Genomic DNA, 18,353 nt, shown 5'->3' on the forward strand with positions numbered 1-18,353 from the left:
CTCAAGATTTTAGCAAATGCATAGCGTATCGAGAGCTTATTTTTATTCTGTTTCATTTGCTGTTAGACGGTCTGAGCACAATATGAAAGAACAAAGTAATCATGTAGGAACTTTCGGAAACACCGCGCTGAAATCAACCTTTTTGATGTATTTAATGAAATCTTTGATTCTGAATTAAAGTAAATTCGCTTTACTCCATTCCATTCACGTCTGTATGCATGCAAAAATTGCAATTATTATTTGGTCTTACAAAATTTCCATCGACGTGCACTTTGATAATAAACACGAAATCAACAGGGTGAGATATGACTCACGTATTTGGGTACCCTGTGGCGAAGTAAGGGAAAGCCCGTATCACAATGTGTGCTTCTTGCTTCCGTAAATATATTTATATGTCACATTAGCCCCACGCGCATTTGAAAGAGTTGCGCAATTAAATTCACAGATTAAGATGCTTTCCGAAATCCTTTAATGTTTACAACGGAAATTTGTGAAAAGTTGATAATAATGAGCTCATCGTCTAAGTTTATACGCCGTATTCAGCCAATGAGCTGTATCTTAGGAAGCATATGGATATGGATGCTTTATCCGATTGCTTTATGTTTGTTTTTTTTTTTTGTTTGTTTGTTTGTTTGTTTGTTTTTCCTAGGCATATCAGTCAATCTTGTTTTAAAAACTATCGATTATCTTGCTCGCTCGGCCATTTCCTTTAGGACATTACCATATTTGGGAGTCCGCTTTAAGCACTTTTTTTCCGCTTTTTTACCGCTCTAGGGCTTTGTAAGTCGAGAATTTCCACGCAAACTTCCAGGAATTCGTGTAACTACGAATTTGCTGGCAGCCATCTTTGAAATGGGGCCTAGTCTCTAACGTTTTAGAATATCGAAGGTCTCCCGCGCGCTCGCCCCAGGATTTTTTAGACCATTTAGAAGATCGACCGCCATTAACTGATATGGGTGGGGGGGGCAAACTTGGTAATTTCTTATTGAAGGATTGTTAAAATACTATCCTTCTATATCTATGATTGGGCAGCTCCCACCCCCCCCCCCCCCCTACCCTCTTAATTCTATACACCTTCTAGTCTGCAATACACCAAAAACTGGAAATCGACTCTGCCCTGAAGAAGTCTTATTAAAGACGAAAATTTGGCAGAGTCGATTTCCAGTTTTTGGTGTATTGTATTCATTGTTCTGGTACGAGATCGCGACAGTTTGGGCTTTTTGATTCTATTCCTTCTAGTCTGCGATATACTTCACCAGTCCACTTTCGTTATATTATCTTATCTCTCCAACGTTACCATTTCAACAAAAGCACAATAATAATATCTTTGAAAAAAAACTGTCAGGTACGCAGGCTATTTCATTAAGAAATGTCTACAAAAGTTATAATAAAAAGAAGAGAAATGTTAGTTCGGGCTAAAACAATACGGTGTCTAATCCTTAATTATCTTTACATTCCTTAGCTAAAGCAATCTTAGCGAAGCTGAAAAAACATTTGGAAAGATAGTCGTGGCAAATATTAGTCTCTTTGATCCTTTTTTATTCTAATACGCGTTGCCTAAATAAACAGCGATCATATCAAACTACACTTTAAGGGTAAAGAGTAGGTACTTATATAAGGTGCTCGAACCTGCAGTAGCAAACGCGTCAAACTGGTCTCTCTCTTGTGCGGGAAAATTAATTTTAACGCGCAAAACCAGCTCATTCTACTAAAAAATCGGTAGGTGAAGTGCGATGATTTATCTATAAGTTCATTAGGCCTCTCGCGGGCAAGGAATACTGTACAAGCAATTTTATTTATATTATATAATATGTTGCATATCTTTTTATTGAAAAAGATATGCAACATATAATTTTTTTTGGTAATAGTTGCAGTGCAGTTAGACTATTAGGGAAGGACTAGAAATTCGATGGGGGGGAAGTGAGCAGGCTTACCAGAAAAAAATATAGGGGGAAAACCGGTATCAGTAGAATAAAACTGATGTTGAATAAAATATAGCGCACAAGAAAGGCACAAGATACGGACCTTTTTCCCTTTTTTAATCTCTAAAATCTAGATCTATTCGACGAAATGTAATTACTTGAATTTAAATATGTACACCATCTCCTATTCGATTGTACACAACGCTTTGAATTTCAAATAACTTTTTCGCTGATTCAAAGACAGACTTAAAATATTTTGACAAAGGTTACATCTTCTGGTCTCAATGTTTGTATAGCTGTGTTATTCTAAAGTACACATTAACTATGCTGATAAGGTTATTTCATATAGGTTGTCCTGCACTCTTTTTTATTATTTTTTAGCTTCCCAGATAAAACTAAAATTAATCTTCGCTCGTGCACCGATTATGTGCTTTAGTATACACCGGGAAAAAATGTGAGAATGGTCAAACAACGATCGATATACCAAAGGAGACTAATACCGCATTCACACAGGGGCGTAGCCAGGGGGGTGGCCCAGGGGGCCCGGGCCCCCCTTCTATCAGCCAAAAAAAGAGTAAAATGTACGAGACATTATCTAAAATACAGGAGATAATGCCTTGAAAGGGCCTTTTGGGCCGCCTTCATTTAAAAATCCTGGCTACGTCGCTGTCACACCAGCACTTAAACCATTGTTTAAAGGTGGTTTAATTAAACTGGTTTAAATCTTAACCTCCTAAGAGTGGACAGAACCAGGAACAAAACTAAATAGACTGTGCTGTACATGTTACTATAAGTGATTATTTAGCTAGTAAGAATTTAACGATGAGAAACTTGGCAACATAACAATGAGAAACTTGGAAAGTTATCAGGCAAATAAAGACCTTGTTTCATAAACATGGTATTGGTGTGAATACAGCATAAGATCTTGATCAATCACCGTGCCAATGCAAACTCGTTTAAAAGAGCATAAAGCAATTGACTTTGCCATTTGCAAGCATTAGGGACAATCAACAAAAGAACGGCGTCGAAACTATGTCTGAAAAACCAAAAATAGATGTTTGAAAGAACAAAGAATCGGGTACGCTTGTCAGCCATATCCTTGGGCCCTCTTATATTATTTATGTCGTTCACGACATGTGCGTATTGGCTTGGAGGAAGTCTACGCCTCCATTCGGCCTCGTCCGTGGGTAATCCCTTTCTTAATCCGGCGCTATCGTTTTTTTTAAGGTCACTAAAACAAGACTAAATAAACTTAAACATAAAACCTACGATATTGATTCCCCCTTTTAGAGAATTTTTGAGTAACTAATTTTAAATATTTCAAACAAATGATATATTAAACAGTACATCTTATAAGATGTTCTATTGTCCATACAAGTTAAGGATGCATTATTGTGCATTCAAGTTAAGACACTATTATTAAACAGACCGTTATCGATCAAAAACCTTTGATTAAAAACACATCCAAAAGGAACTTGGGTCGAGCAACTAAACTGGACATTATGTTTAAAAAAATCGAAGAGGAGAACTGTATATCAATCAATGGATTTCTTATTTCGAACTTGCCTAAAAGAGCCTTGGGCTAGTGCACGAGATACCTGTGGTGACATATAAGGTTAGGGTATGGGGCTAGTTTTCATGATGGTGGCCTGTAAAAACGTTGCCAACGTTTTCGGAAACGTTTTTGGAAAACTCCTTTACGTTTACTTAAAACAAATAAATGATAATGATGATTAAACCTCGCCAATCTATAATTAGGATATGCTACGTAATAGGAAATAGTGGACTTGCGCTAAGAGATCACGTGACCTTTCTGGATGACAAATTCAAACCAAAACAATAACGTAAATGACTGCGCCCGTCAAACCAGAGAACGACGAAAAAATAAAATCTTTATATGAAACTAAAACATTTCTGAAAAAAATATGTCATTTTTCGTAAGCACTGAATAAACTGCTTTTTGTTGCTGTTATTTTGCCGCCAAAAGCCTGAGCGCACCCTAGTTTGCCATCCAAACAGTCACGTGATCTCTTAGCACAACCCCCCATTGACTGAGCGATATCGATGGTTTAAATTGTTTGAGTTTCTTAGCTGGCCAAAATAAACTACGATACACTTGCCTTATAACTTATCGTCTAGCGACGAACAATAAATTCAGCCTTCATAGCCTCTTTTACCTTTGATATGGAATAGTAGGTCTTATTAAACTTTCTTTATCCAAACTTCAATTCATCGAAGTTGACAATTGCCAGCACTCATCTACCGGTGGTGCCCTTATTGTAAACCTTACGGAAGAGGAGAAAATCCCATGTTACTTCGTCCAGTGAGACAGAGTCATACAGAGACTATCATCTTCTCTTGTTTACCGGAAACAAGACTGCGTCTGTGAATCCCTACTAGACACACATGTGACAACATGAGATCTCAACTAGACATGGCACACCGCCGAGGGCGAGGAAAGGAGTTTGTTAGGCTTAATAGTGACGAAGAAACCACAATATCACCCCTATATAGACTATGTGCCTCGTTATGCGTTGTGCACTTCGTATGTTTACTTAGCCACCAACATTTACAGATGGTTTGATTTTTTCAATGGCTTGGTCTCTTTATAATTATTTTAGTCGTTTCGGTCGCATCGGAGTTCACGTTCCACGTAGTAACAGCTCACCTAACGAAACGTATCTTGTTCAGGATTTTTAATAGCCCGCTTTCTTCATATATTGGGCGTGCGCCACAATGTTCCCAATATTTTAGCCTGCTAGCCGGCTCTTGTTCGGGACTAGTCGGAAATGTTTTGAGAGCCGGCTAGCAGGCTAAACTATTGGGAAGCCTGTGGCGCACGCGATGGCCCATGTGACGAAAACGTCATCATTTTGGGGGTCTAGTACAGAGGAATCTTAGTTTCTTTTCAAAGACATTTTCTACAGGCTAAAGATGGTCACAGTCACTGCTTTTATCTTATGAGTCCAAGTCATAAAGTTTACAAAACACCTGCGGTGCAACAACCTTAAATATGACAAGAACTATGCAGTTTTTTTCCAGATAAGGAATATATTAGTTTCCTTATATGGAAGTGTTTGCGTTAGGAAAAAAAGTAAAATTTTTGGCTAGAATTTCTTGAAATGAGATTGAAAAGGGTACGAAGAAAAATCATTTCTTCCCACAGTATCCCATATTCGAAAATCAAACATTTGTGACTAACCCCAAATGAGAGCCAGCTAGCCATCAGCCTAGTTTTCTTAGTAAACGCGGTATTTGCGTTCTTTTGTTATCGGGGTTTTAGCCTAACAAAATCGTATAATTCTGCCCTTGCACTGCGAACAGATACTAAAGAAAATGAAGATGTTGGTCATTTCGTCATTTTGCATTTGGTACACTAATTTTCCCTATTCAAGACACTTCCACCAGACGTAATTCCATACCTCCTAGATTGTAACTTTTTTTAGTGAAGACTACTTGATAATCTTCGCGCTATTCATAAACGTAGGGACGAAAGCTATAAATTTCAATGACATCTTACCAAAAGTCGCATCTATTTTTATATGGTCGCAGTTTACAATTTGTTTGCTATTTCTCGCTAAGTACTTAAAGGAATTCTTCACCTTATTTGACGTATGAGCTTAATTGAACAATTTTCCTTCATTTTGCTGTACTTACAGCTCCCTCCACTGTCTGACACAACTATTGAGCTTAATGCAAACAAACTGTAGCTAACATCTTTAGTGCCGCAGAAAAAAACAATGCTAATAAATCTACATTGTAGTGATTTAAATACGGTCGAATAATAGAATTAAATCCAACTATAAATTTATATGATACATTCTATTCTTAGGCGTGAACAGCCTATGGATAATCCAATTTTCCAAAATTCAACATTAAAAAACGAAACGAAGTGTTACAATATGAATATTAGTAAATGGGTCCCCTGAAGTTAAACAGTTGCGCACAGTTTGTTTACAAGTGCCCACAAAACTAGAACAGTCTTGCTAAGGACTTGTTTTCTCACCCTTTTATTTGAATGAGCCTTTACCCCTGCCTTCAAGACTGGCTCTTGGATCGAAATTGATTCTCGATAGCGAGAAGTTAAAGCTATCAAGTGTTCGAGACATGTGGAGCCGACCGTGTTCTTTGAAGACCTATTTTATATTGTAATGACTAATATTGTAATAGCTAACAAGAAAAATATATTTGAATGTCCTTCATACTACTTGAGAAGTCCATCTATTTCGTCCTCAAGGCCTGCTTTTCAGGGATTATGCAAATCAAACGCGTGACGTCATCGCGTAGAACATTGGGCCTGATGATTTTGTTACGCCAACGAATGGGATAAGGCGTCTATTTTTTTTTTCTTATCTTTTTTTCTATTTTTTTTCTATTTTTTTTTCTTCAACGGAAGCATTTTGCCTTGATTACAATTGAAAACGCTCTCAGTCTCAAATTCAAGTTACATTTGCGATGTTCGCATTTTGTTCAAAGAAGACGCCAAAAAGATACACCTTTCAGTTCTATATAAAGTTTAAGGCTAATCTTTGTAAATTTTTAATAAAAAGGACGTTTTCCGGTTCCTTGATGCGGAACGTCGTCTGCAATGCCAATCTTACTTAAGATTACCTCGCCGCACGGGGTTCCTGTGTTTATGCGAAAGGCGATTCAACTTTTTAGCTCAACATCTAGGCGGAAAAAGTCTCTTTCTAGAAACAGAAGAGACGCAGGTGTTTTTTTTTCCATAAAGACATCGCAAAGACATCTGGCATCTTAAGAGCATTTTCAAAGTACAATATTATTATTTACATATAATGTATTTTTACATGATATTAACTTAGAATTTCATTTTGAGCCACTATCAGATAACAAAGTGTCTACGCAAAGCTCTCAGTTATGCTTGATGTGAAAAAAAAACGTCCGTAAAAGGACTCGAATCTCTGAGGCATATATTGGACTATTCCTCGTTTGCCTGTCATATGTAACCAATCGGAGAACTTAAAAAGAGGATGTAACAAAATTTGTGATAATGAAATCGAAATCGTAGGGCGATGTCGTTACAATCTTTAAATTAGAGATCTTTTCGCGACATTCCATAAGCACCGTAAGCCCGAACTTTTTTGTCTTTTTTTTTTCAAACAAATTCCATTGCTAAATAGAATTTTTTTTACCATCCGATAACCATTAAATCAATGCTTAAACTTTTTTCTTGTCTTTATTATTAATGCACTTCATGGCTCCTATAGAGGTACTAGAAACATTTGTTTTAATCTAATTTTATTTTGGTCGTTTCTTAAACCCGTCTAAGTCATTTATCTCAGAAAAGTGATGAATTATCCTCTTAGTATTGTTCTAAATACTGTTGTATCGACGATGTTATGGGTCACATTAGATTAAAAGCCCAATATACCAACAACGATCGGTGAAAAATCACTTCAACGAGATATTACTTTTGACTTACCTTTTATGATAAAACCTAGAAGACTTGAGTAGGAATATTACGATGGGGGATCTCTCGTTGCTTTATCTTGCGAGGCTAAGCTTGGAATCAAGTTTTGGGCGTCGGTTTTCTCCCCATATGTACCGTAGACTACCTTTTCGCTTCTAGAACACAGAGATAACATCAGGTGCTACATTGATTGCGTCGTATTTATGAGTAAGTGCTAAAAAGCCTACCCTACCACTACGAGATAGTTCTTCTTATCTGCAACTTCAGGGCTTAGGAATCTCGGAAACAATAACAGGGCATGTTCACCAAATGAACTTCCTCTCCGTACAATATACCCGTTCCGGCTGAGCTGAACGTAACTGATCTCCCCCAGTCAGTTTACAAATGATTTTGCTAAATTGAGAAATCGATGTGTGTGGACCCTTTTTTGCGTTAATTACTACGCTATTGATATTCAATAAAGCGTTTTATAGTCAAACAATGGCATTTTTCAAGTATAATGTTCGATTTGGCAGATAATACCAGCTTATCTTTATTTTTTATTATTCCGCGCAGTCGCTTTTTTCGAATACGAGAAAGAATACAATTAAAAAAATAATGATGAATAAAAAATACGCCTGCTTGAGACTAAAGAACTCGATTAATTGTGCTCTATAAAAAAAGGAAGCAAAAGAGAGAGATGATAATATTTTAGAGTCATAATAACATATGCACAGTTTTATAGATTTTAGACATATTAAGAGCATTTCAACACTGTATACATAATCTTGTAAAGTCTACCAACTGCCTGTTTGTAAATAGGGCTGCTCAACCTAAATGTTCCCTCTCTACATTTTTTTTTCTTTTTTGAGCGGTAATAGAAACATATTGTCGTTAGTATAAGGGCATTCATATGTGCTCATAAGATGTCTAGATTACCACAAACGAGAGATCTTTCCACTCGTTATCAAGACTTCTATATTAGAGCTCCAACCTAGTGCGTCTTTGTTCTAGTTTATCTTTATATTACGCAAGCACTGAGCCTAAACTCATATGACTCAATGTCGTGCATACTTAAAAAGAAATCCATACATTCCCGCATTACCGCGATTTTAAATGTCCTGCTACCTCTCTGGCTTCCGTCATTCAAACTAACGGAATTACAATTGGTATTTTTTATTGGTAATCGCCTTGGCGTGGCTGGAAACCTTTTTAGCCTTGGTCTAGGATTCAAGAATTTTGAATGGAGGCAGTCAGATGTCAATTTAGCTGTTGGAAATAATCGGCAAAAGCTCGCAGAATACTGGAAACCGCATTAAGCACCTTAGCCGCTCTGAGAGCAGGGATCTACAGCTGAAGGCCTAATAACTCCCACCGAGACCGCCCCGCCGGCAAAACCGGCTGATAAAAACGACAGATAGATTTCACACATTTAAAAAGGTTCCTTCTTGTCAAATAGACCCGGTGGCTGGAAGCACGAAAATGTGTGATTTCCCCCGTTTGTGATTTACCGACAGAGGATTTGCACGGATTTGAGCTCAGCTTATCTTTTGCGAGAGAGAATGGGGGTCTAAAGCGATTGATTTTGCAGACAGTAATCAGCAAGCGACAGGTGTAGACCAGACAAGAGCGTGACAGATTTTAGCGTGACACTATAACGTGACACTTGGTATGCAGATAGATTTACCCGCTGAAGCCTGTAGTAGAGAGTAACACTTGTTCGATTTTAGCGTGACACTAGAGAGTAACACTTGTTTGATCTTAGCGTGACATTAGAGGGTGACACTGAGAGTAGCACTTGGTCTGTGGATAGTTAACCACTGGAGAGTGAAGCTTTCATTTTGTATAAGCAAAATGGTTAGCGTGACAACCAAAAAACCCAAAAATGATTGATTTTAAATATGGTATGTAATGACCTAATTAGGAATTGACCGAGCGCGCTAGAAAAACAAAAGCTTTTAAAACAAGATTGGTTTACATGTATGCTTTTGATTCTATCACCAAAAGGGTGGGGGTGTACGGAAAATCAGGGGCTCATTTTCGTTTTGACAAGACATCTGTTGCTAAGGAAAAGTGAATATATCATAAAAGCCTTGTAGAAAGTCATGAGGGTCTGAAATTCGCAATGTTGACCAACAAAAGTGTGCTCACTATTATGATGACGTTACCCCGTGACGTCATAATGTGACGTCATAGATGCAGATAAAAGCAAATATTTCAAGTAAAATTGCTCGAAAACAAATATCGAACACATTTTATGAAGCTTGAGGGATGGATTCATTAAGCCAAGCATGCGTTTTTAGAAATGATTGAGTAATTGTTTTTGTATGATTTTTCAAAGGTCCTGAAATCCAGATTATTTGATATAATTTTCATTTCTGTTAAATTAACGCTAAATCCATGCTTGGCTATAAAAGAAGATTTTAATAAAAACGAATACAACAAAAATATTGCGTTTTGAAATAATTTGGCGAAAAAAAAGCTTTTTTTTTTAGAAAACGCAGAACCGGAATTGAAACAAAGCCCGCGCGTGCACATTTTGCCAGCTCAGACACAATGATATCTCACATGATGAAATTGAAATGAAGTTTAAAAACAAATTCCAATAGTGTTTCGTGGTATATACACTTCAAAGGAACGATATTCGTCATGTCATGATGGAAATTAAAAAAGTATTTTAAAATTCTGATACAGTGCGTGCGCGAGCGTTTGCAACCGGTTTTTGTAGCGCGCGCAGGTTGTGAAAATTGAAAACTTTGGCTTCAATAAAAGGTACGCTTGATTAAATATTCGCTGAATTTTCGTTTTTACAAAATATGGGAAATATCATAACCAGAAAAGGCTGAGATCTAATTTTGGGGAACTTGAAGTGCATATTTTTTTGTTTCTTTTACTTCAGAAAAGCTTGTGAATGACGAATTCCGTGTTATGTATATACCTATTTCAAAAAACGTTGTCAGTGCGAGACGGCAAATGGCGATTGGCAAATGGCAGTTTTAGGACCGAAAGGAACAATGGGTCTCATTAAATTTCTACTAAATGATGAAGAATATGGATAAATCAAACAATTATCCATTAAAGATCATCAATGTATGTCTCTGACATTGCTAGACTTTATTTGACACCTTTAATTTTACGAATGATTAGTACCCAGAAGCACCGTTCAAGCTTAGAACTGCCATTTACTATTTGCCATTCGCCATTTGCACTGACAACCTTTTTTGAAATAGGTATATGCGCGCGCTCAACGCCACCAGCGTAGCGACGTCGTAACTGAGCAACACTAATGTCAGTACACCCTTAAGGCGTGTTTACGGACCAGGGGCTCGTTTCTCAAAACACCCGAGAATTCTCGGGCCCGAAAACGATTGATTCCTTAAATTTGAAAAGCGGGCTAATTTCTATAAAATTTATGGTATCTATATGTGTTGCAATATCGTCAAATATCGCATTTTACCACAAAGATTCATGTAAAGGATGATTCCCTTAATAGATTTATATATATTGATCTTTCCCGAACTCCTCGGGCCCGAAATTCACATGGCTTAAATATTAAGAAAGTTCTCGGGACCTCGCAGTCACCCTAGACTTTTCGAGTAACTTTCTGGCTTCAGCAAAACTTCGAAAATAGCCCTAATGAGCGAAATCATTTGGAATAGGAACCAAAAGGAAGTTCAAACTGTTCTAAAACATAAAAGCGGTTCTCAAAAAGTAAAACATGCGAAATTTTGGGCAAAAATGCAAAATAAAATTTTCGGGCCGAGAAACGGGCGCCTGGCTATCTTTAGATGCGCGCGCACCGAAGTGCCATTCAGCTACATTTGTTGCTATAGTGACGGAAGAGGAGATCAAAGCAAAATTCATTGAAATGTAGTATCCCGCGCAGCCGTTCTTTGTGTCGGTCATGCAACACTCCCATCCCAAATGCGTTGCGTGACCTACACTAAAAAAGGCTGCGCGGGAGACTAACTGAAATGCGGCCAACTTATGGTAAACTTATGGTATGCATTTATTCACTCACGTTATTCAGGCTTTTGATTGAATAGAGAAAATCAGTCCGCATTGAAAGGATCAAATAGTCGTGACAAAATGTTATATGTAGTATTTTTAGGGCAAAAACAAATTGCAATTCCTTCGCGAATTGTAATACCTGACGCGAATTGTAATATCTGACACACTTTGTAATACCTGACGCACATTGTAATACCTGACGCACATTGTAATACCTGACGCACTTTGTAATACCCGACGCACTTTGTTATACCTGACGCACTTTGTAATACCTAACGCCCTATGTAATACCTGACGCACTTTCAAATATCTGACGCACTTTGTAATACCTGACGCAACATGTAATACCTGACGCACATTGTTTTACCTGGCGCACATTGTAATACCTGACGCACTTTGTAATACCTGACGCACTTTGTAATACCTGACGCACTTTGTAATACCTGGCGCACTTTCTGATATCTGACGCACTTTGTTATACCTGACGCACTTTGTAATACCTGACGCACTTTGTAATACCTGACGCACTTTGTTATACCTGACGCACTTTGTAATACCTGACGCACTTTGTAATACCTAACGCAATTTGTAATACCTGAGGCACTTTGAAATATCTGACGCACTTTGTAATACCTGACGCACTTTGTAATACCTGACGCACTTTGTAATACCTGACGCACTTTGTAATATCTGACGCACTTTGTAATACCTGACGCACTTTGAAATATCTGACGAATTTTGTAATACACGTATAATAACTGACGCACTTCGTAATAGAAATACATTTGACGCACTTTGTAATAAAAAGAATTGACGCATTTTGCAATAAAAAACACATCTGACGCACTTTGTAATAAAATATTATGCCTCTTGCAATAAACTGGAATTTCCGTGTTACCAAAGCGTGAGTGTATTGGTACTAAGCTGTATAATAATTATTTTATTGGTCTCGTTTGCTTGGCCTAAATTGGAACGGTTTTATAATTCCCTGTAATGACTCGAACAATAAGGTGTTTTCAAATCTACAGCAAGAGGACCCGGCTTGCGCACGCGCTCTGATTTTGGCCGTTGTCGCGTCTTGAAAAGGACGTGAAAAAGCATGAAATACCGTCCAAAATACTTCCTGAACAGTCGATGCGCTTAATAATTGAGCAATCCATTTACAACTACGTGCTAAGCAGATTATATTGTTTTACTATTTGTCTTTCATCTGCTTCCTTAATCGCTTCTTAAAACAACAAATTCTCACTTATCTCTTTTGCACGATAGCGGCATGGACGATCACCCCGTCACTTGGGAGTCTCACGGAACATGATTTGTGCCCCCTGCATGTGGCCTTAAGACACAATTCCAAAAGAGCATTTTCGAAAATGTATTATTTCGTAAAACAATCCTCGATTTTTCACGTACGTTGAGTTAAATCTTTGGTAAGCCAAAATCCAGGAAGTAACCCAGACTAAAGTTTTAGGTAATCAGATCTTTGACGAAAGTGTCGAAAGGTATCATTGACTCGTCAGGGGACTAGCTCTGGGAACGTTAGTAAAAAGCCGCAGAAAAAAAGAAATCTAAGGGCAATTTATTATATGTCGGTTCCCTTTTAAAGAAGGCCAATCACGCTCACTGCCGAGTCACACAAAACACAAAAGGAACCATTTCCATCGGCTTAATTTCAGCGAGTAACCAAAAAATTTTCAATCAAATATCGTCAATAACATATCAGACTTCATTCGTAGATTGTTATTTTGACGTTTTCGCTGCATTTTTAATGATAAACAACAAAAAAGAGTGAGTGATCGAAATTTTTTTTAAGTTGGTGAAGCCTTCTGAAGGATTGCATGAAAGCTTGTTGACTTTGCATTCGCGACATATAATATATGCGATATTATCACATTCCAAACCACCAATCTTATCGTTACCAATCTTATCGTAAAACGTAAGATCTCGAATACTTCAAATTACTTTGAAGCTTTATTGTTTCTCACATTTTTTTCTCACGTATTCAAGCAAAATTTATGATTTTCAAACAAAGGATTAAACTGGTTCAAATGGTTTCATTCACCCCATTTCTATTAATCTGCTTTTAGCGTTCCCGAAAGATACAGACACCATTATCTCGGTACGTCTAGCTAATGGTGGATAATTCCAGCAACAAAAACATGGTAAATCCCTTATAAGAGGAAAATTGTAACTCAAATATTATCTCTTATTGCCTTCCAGCCCTTAAAGACGTGAAAGGAAACAATTGTAATAATGAAAAGCAATTTTGCTAAAAAAAAAAAACATCTTGATGTATCCATGATACAATAAAAACAATAAACGTTATTTCACGAAGCCATAATCCAGGAAGTAACCAAGACTGAAGTTTTAGGTCATCAGATCTTCAGGTATTGAATGGTATCATTGACTTGTCAGGGGACATGCTTTCAAGATAACAAGGCGAACAAGATCAAACTTTATGTCCCTCATATGGTCAAATTCCTTTCCTTTGCCTTCACATAAAGAGAACCATTTATATACAATTTTAAATACTTACTTTCGGGCAGAGAAGGGCAGCGCGCGGCACACAAAGCAGTTTTGTGACGGTATTTATAGGGGATTCGCTCACAGGGGAAAATTACTGCCAATCTTGAAGATGTAGATGTACTTGAGTTAAAGAGGCTATACCAGGAGTATGTGGGCTATACACTTGTACATGCGGTAAACATAACGGACATTTTAATTACAAGTTCGCAAAATATGAATAAACATTTTTGCGGAGTGTTTTCTTTAATTGTTATATCTGAGAAAACAACATCTTAACAAACAAGACCATTTACTTACTGAAACACCATTACTCAACTATTCCAGGGAGACCTCTAAAATGCGCAAGTCTCGTTCATCATCACGATAGTGCAAATACTGATCACTTAGCTTAGCACTTAGCATTTCAAGACTAAAATGTTCTAATGAAAGTATCAAATGGAGTAATGACGCCCCCGGGTGGGGGGGGGGGGGGGAGGGGGTTCTTTCCATGTCGACTTGATAGGGATGCCCGTCGTATATTTTAGGAGTCATGGGGCATCCGAGAAAAAAAAATAGCTTTTCTCTTAGAAATGTTTTTTATGGCTCCTGGGGTATTGTTTAGGGTAGCTATTTTTGATCGTGCAGGTATTTTTTGGGTATTTTTCGAATTTTCCGACGAGCATCACTATCACTTTTACCTTGAAACCCCCCCCCCCCCCCCCCCCCCCCGGGAATAAAGCATTTTAAACGCAATGATACAATGGTGAATAGCAATCCTATCTATTGGGGCCGCTATTATTTGATTTTACATTTCAAGATGCATGAAGGGTTTTGCTGCCTCGGCACATTCCTTAGAATTTTGTTAAATCTCAGGCAGGATGGACGTTCTTATAAAAAAAGATTGATTGCTGCCTGTCGAATTGTTGGATATATTTTTTTAGAAAAGGCTTTTATCTTCTATTTCCCTAAACACTTTGCCTTGCCCGTGCTTTTATGAATTTCCTTATCGACTCGTCAAATATCAATGGTAACAATAGCGCGCGCTCGTATAGAAGCAAATCAAATGAAATGTATCTTTTTACCCAAATTTAAAGATTATCCTTTCGTTATAAATACACGGCATGAGCCAGTGGTTTTATTTTCGCAGTTCATTCAAGAAATGCTAAGCTTAACAACTTTCTTACCTGGTATAGAATGCAGCTGAGATACATTCCCTCTTTGCGTTGTTAGACGGGCTTTAACGCCATCTAGCGTCAATTGAAGCGAGTGCTAGATGAAGGTGAAACAGCTCGAATAATAAGAGCAACTCTATCCTTTTATTCTTGTGAACTTGTTAGCGACAGCACTTCTTGTTTCCAGTTAATGAGAAAAGTTTGTTTGTTATCTGACGCGAAATATGAGCCAAATCTAGAAAAGTAATCCAACTCTCAGATAGATTCTTCCGATGTGTCAGAAACATGGCTAATTACATGGTGGTGATGTTAAAGTGTTAGCTTTTTTGGCACGTGGGTCTGGGGATTAGTAACGTCAAATATCACCGCTCTTTTCGGAGTCACGTAACGCTTCCCGCCCTAAAAGCAGCTGTAAAGTAGTCTACTCTGGACTCGTCACGCTTGAGCCCCACTGAGCTGTGACCACGTACGAGTGTTTTACCGCTAAGAAAACTATACAAAATATGCGATGTACAGACCAATAAAAGGGGTGCTAAACAAAATACGGTCCTTTTATTAAACGGAGTGGCTAAATGCCGGAAAGTCGGGAAAGGTCCTCAATGGACTAAATGCCCGGCAGTTTTCATTTTATTAAAAAAAAAGCAAATTGTATACCTAGTAAGTATTCTGTATTTGTTGAAAATCGCCAATCGAATCTGAATTGAGCTTTGTTGTCGGAATGTTTTTCCTCGCTTGTATACACTATAAAAATCGAATGACACTTGAATTTTAATTTACTACAATAGCTCTGACACCTTTTTCAAATAGGACTACACTGGAGAATCCATGTCAGTTGTAACCTGATTCATGAGTAACAAATTAATGGCGGAATCCTGATTTCTGAAAGCCATGTGAATATTTACAATAAACACAAATGTTAAAGCCTTTCTGTACATGCTTTTATTTACGCTTGTTATTTTATCTGCCGGTTTTACAACACTTGGATTCTCCGTGTGCAACTTCAACGACATCACTTCATTACAATGGCAACACACCCATTCCCAAGAGACACAAGCGTGGAAAAGACCCCGATATTTTTCTGTCTACATCTCAGCGAGCTGTGCGTGGCGTAACCTGTTCGTATAATAGCGAATGTTTATGACTACGTTGCACACACAGCACCATTATTTCATATTCCCGACGTCCTTGACATATACAGCATAAATTCACTACAAATCGCAAGCTTATGTTCTCATATCATAACCAACTGCAACCTAAAAAGCTTTAATCAACGCCTTTTTCATACTAACCAAAAATGTACACAATTATAATACAAGACATGCACAATGCTATCAACCACGTCACTGCCGTACCACAATTTCCCCAAGCTAATATGTATTTTACGTGTTTCATTCATAGTTACTATAAAATATATGGCGCATTACAAAAAAAAAATTGGACGAAAAATAAAATAAAATTCCTTCAAACTTTTCCTAAATGTTTGTGGAATTGTTATTTAAATCCCTGTGAAGTTTCAATCCATTCTGGGCAATATTGAGCGATTGATCGTTCAAAAAAAAAAAATCGAACCTCGTCCAGACCAGGTAAACTGAGAAAAAGTAGACCATACTTCCAGACATGAGCTGAACCACCGTATGGCAGCTTAAAGCTTTACGGCTAAGCTGGAGATTTCGGCCCAAGTACCGCTATCTAGCGAACTATACAACACAAAGGAACCTGAGTTACCCGCGCATTAATGGGGAAGCAATAACCAGGATCCCAGGCCTGTTTTAGCCGGTTACGCCACGCACAGCTCGCTGAGATGTAGACTGAAAAATATCGGGGTCTTTTTCACGCTTGCGTCTCTTGGGAATGGGTGTGTTGCTATGGTAATGAAGTGATGTCGTCATCATATGCAGATCCTACTACAGTAGTCTTCATTGCTGTCTTTAGCGTTTGCTCTTCTTTGTCCAGTCACGCACGTGCAAATGACATTTTTGTGCTCAGAACAACAAAATGCTGCATTGAAATGCACGCAATCTAGAATGCTTTGTATTCTTTGGTTTTAGAAAATAATGTAAGATGTTATTAGTATTTACAAAGAAGTTCACATTAAATGCTGCTATATCTGAAATTTAATTCTGATTTTTATTTTACAGATTGCCACTAAAAATGCCACTAAATTTCGGTTATAGTATACATAGACAACGGAAAACATTCAATACCGACAACAAAGCTTATTTTATATTAGCATAATACTCTTACTTAACAAATAATATATAGAATACTTTGTACTCACTAGGTCGAAAATTTACTCGGATTGTAAACTATCGGGCATTTAGTCAATTGAGGACCTTTCCCGACTGTCGGGCATATAGGCCATCATTGCAGCTATCGAGCTAAGTAGTACGCTAAAGATCAAGCCATTTATAGATGGTTATTATACCATCAGTAACCTACAAACGCATAAACCCTGGGGACGGACCATTACAAACGCATAAAACCTGGGGACGGACCATTACAAACGCATAAACCCTGGGGACGGACCATTACAAACGCATAAAACCTGGGGACAGACCATTACAAACGCATAAACCCTGGGGACGGACCATTACAAACGCATAAACCCTGGGGACGGACCATTACAAACGCATAAACCCTGGGGACGGACCATTACAAACGCATAAACCCTGGGGACGGACCATTACAAACGCATAAACCCTGGGGACGGACCATTACAAACGCATAAACCCTGGGGACGGACCATTACAAACGCATAAACCCTGGGGACGGACCATTACAAACGCATAAACCCTGGGGACGGACCATTACAAACGCATAAACCCTGGGGACGGACCATTACAAACGCATAAACCCTGGGGACGGACCATTACAAACGCATAAACCCTGGGGACGGACCATTACAAACGCATAAACCCTGGGGACGGACCATTACAAATTTGACGGGGGGAGGGGTCCAAGTCTCTTGTGGGGTCGTTTTTTATTTTTTTTATTTTATTTAGGGGGGGAGGGAAATTGATCTTTCGTTTACGTTTACGTTTAATAATATACTTCACAAAGGCATATATGGCCATATCGTAAAGGCATAAAAAAATTAACTATTTCTTGTGAGTTTGTATGTTATTTTGTTGTTCTTTCTTTGTTTTCCTTATCTTTTTCCCTACACATGATGTTTTTCAATTTTTTTTTCATGTGTTATACGATGTGGCGATATTCTTAATATATTTGAGAACTTGATCTCCATAAAAGTATTATTTTCAAGAAAAAGAGATTTTTTTAAGTTCCCTTGTTCAATGATAGCTGATGTTGCTTTTAAATAAATTCAAGAGGGCATAT

General features: G+C 37.9%; 2 protein-coding genes across 3 annotated transcripts in view; one reads left to right on the plus strand and one right to left on the minus strand.

Annotated features, from left to right (window-relative positions):
• The window catches only part of LOC5506979 (neuropeptide FF receptor 2), a 39,798-nt gene extending 24,521 nt beyond the window's left edge, over positions 1-15,277 (minus strand). Inside the window, exons 1-2 of one of the 2 annotated variants that reach the window (XM_032375433.2) lie at positions 15,030-15,277; positions 7,366-7,508 (exon numbers count right to left, since the gene is read on the minus strand). The gene's annotated coding sequence lies outside the window, so the exon portion shown is untranslated. Of the gene's footprint in view, positions 1-7,365; positions 7,509-7,585; positions 7,692-15,029 lie in introns of those variants that run through there. The other variant, XM_048722845.1, reaches the window with a different exon arrangement.
• The window catches only part of LOC5506981 (neuromedin-K receptor), a 42,286-nt gene that overhangs the window by 10,826 nt on the left and 13,107 nt on the right, over positions 1-18,353 (plus strand). The window lies entirely within an intron of this gene.

This window comes from Nematostella vectensis, chromosome 15, assembly GCF_932526225.1.
Source record: "Nematostella vectensis chromosome 15, jaNemVect1.1, whole genome shotgun sequence".
Classification (NCBI taxonomy): Eukaryota; Metazoa; Cnidaria; class Anthozoa; order Actiniaria; family Edwardsiidae; genus Nematostella; species Nematostella vectensis.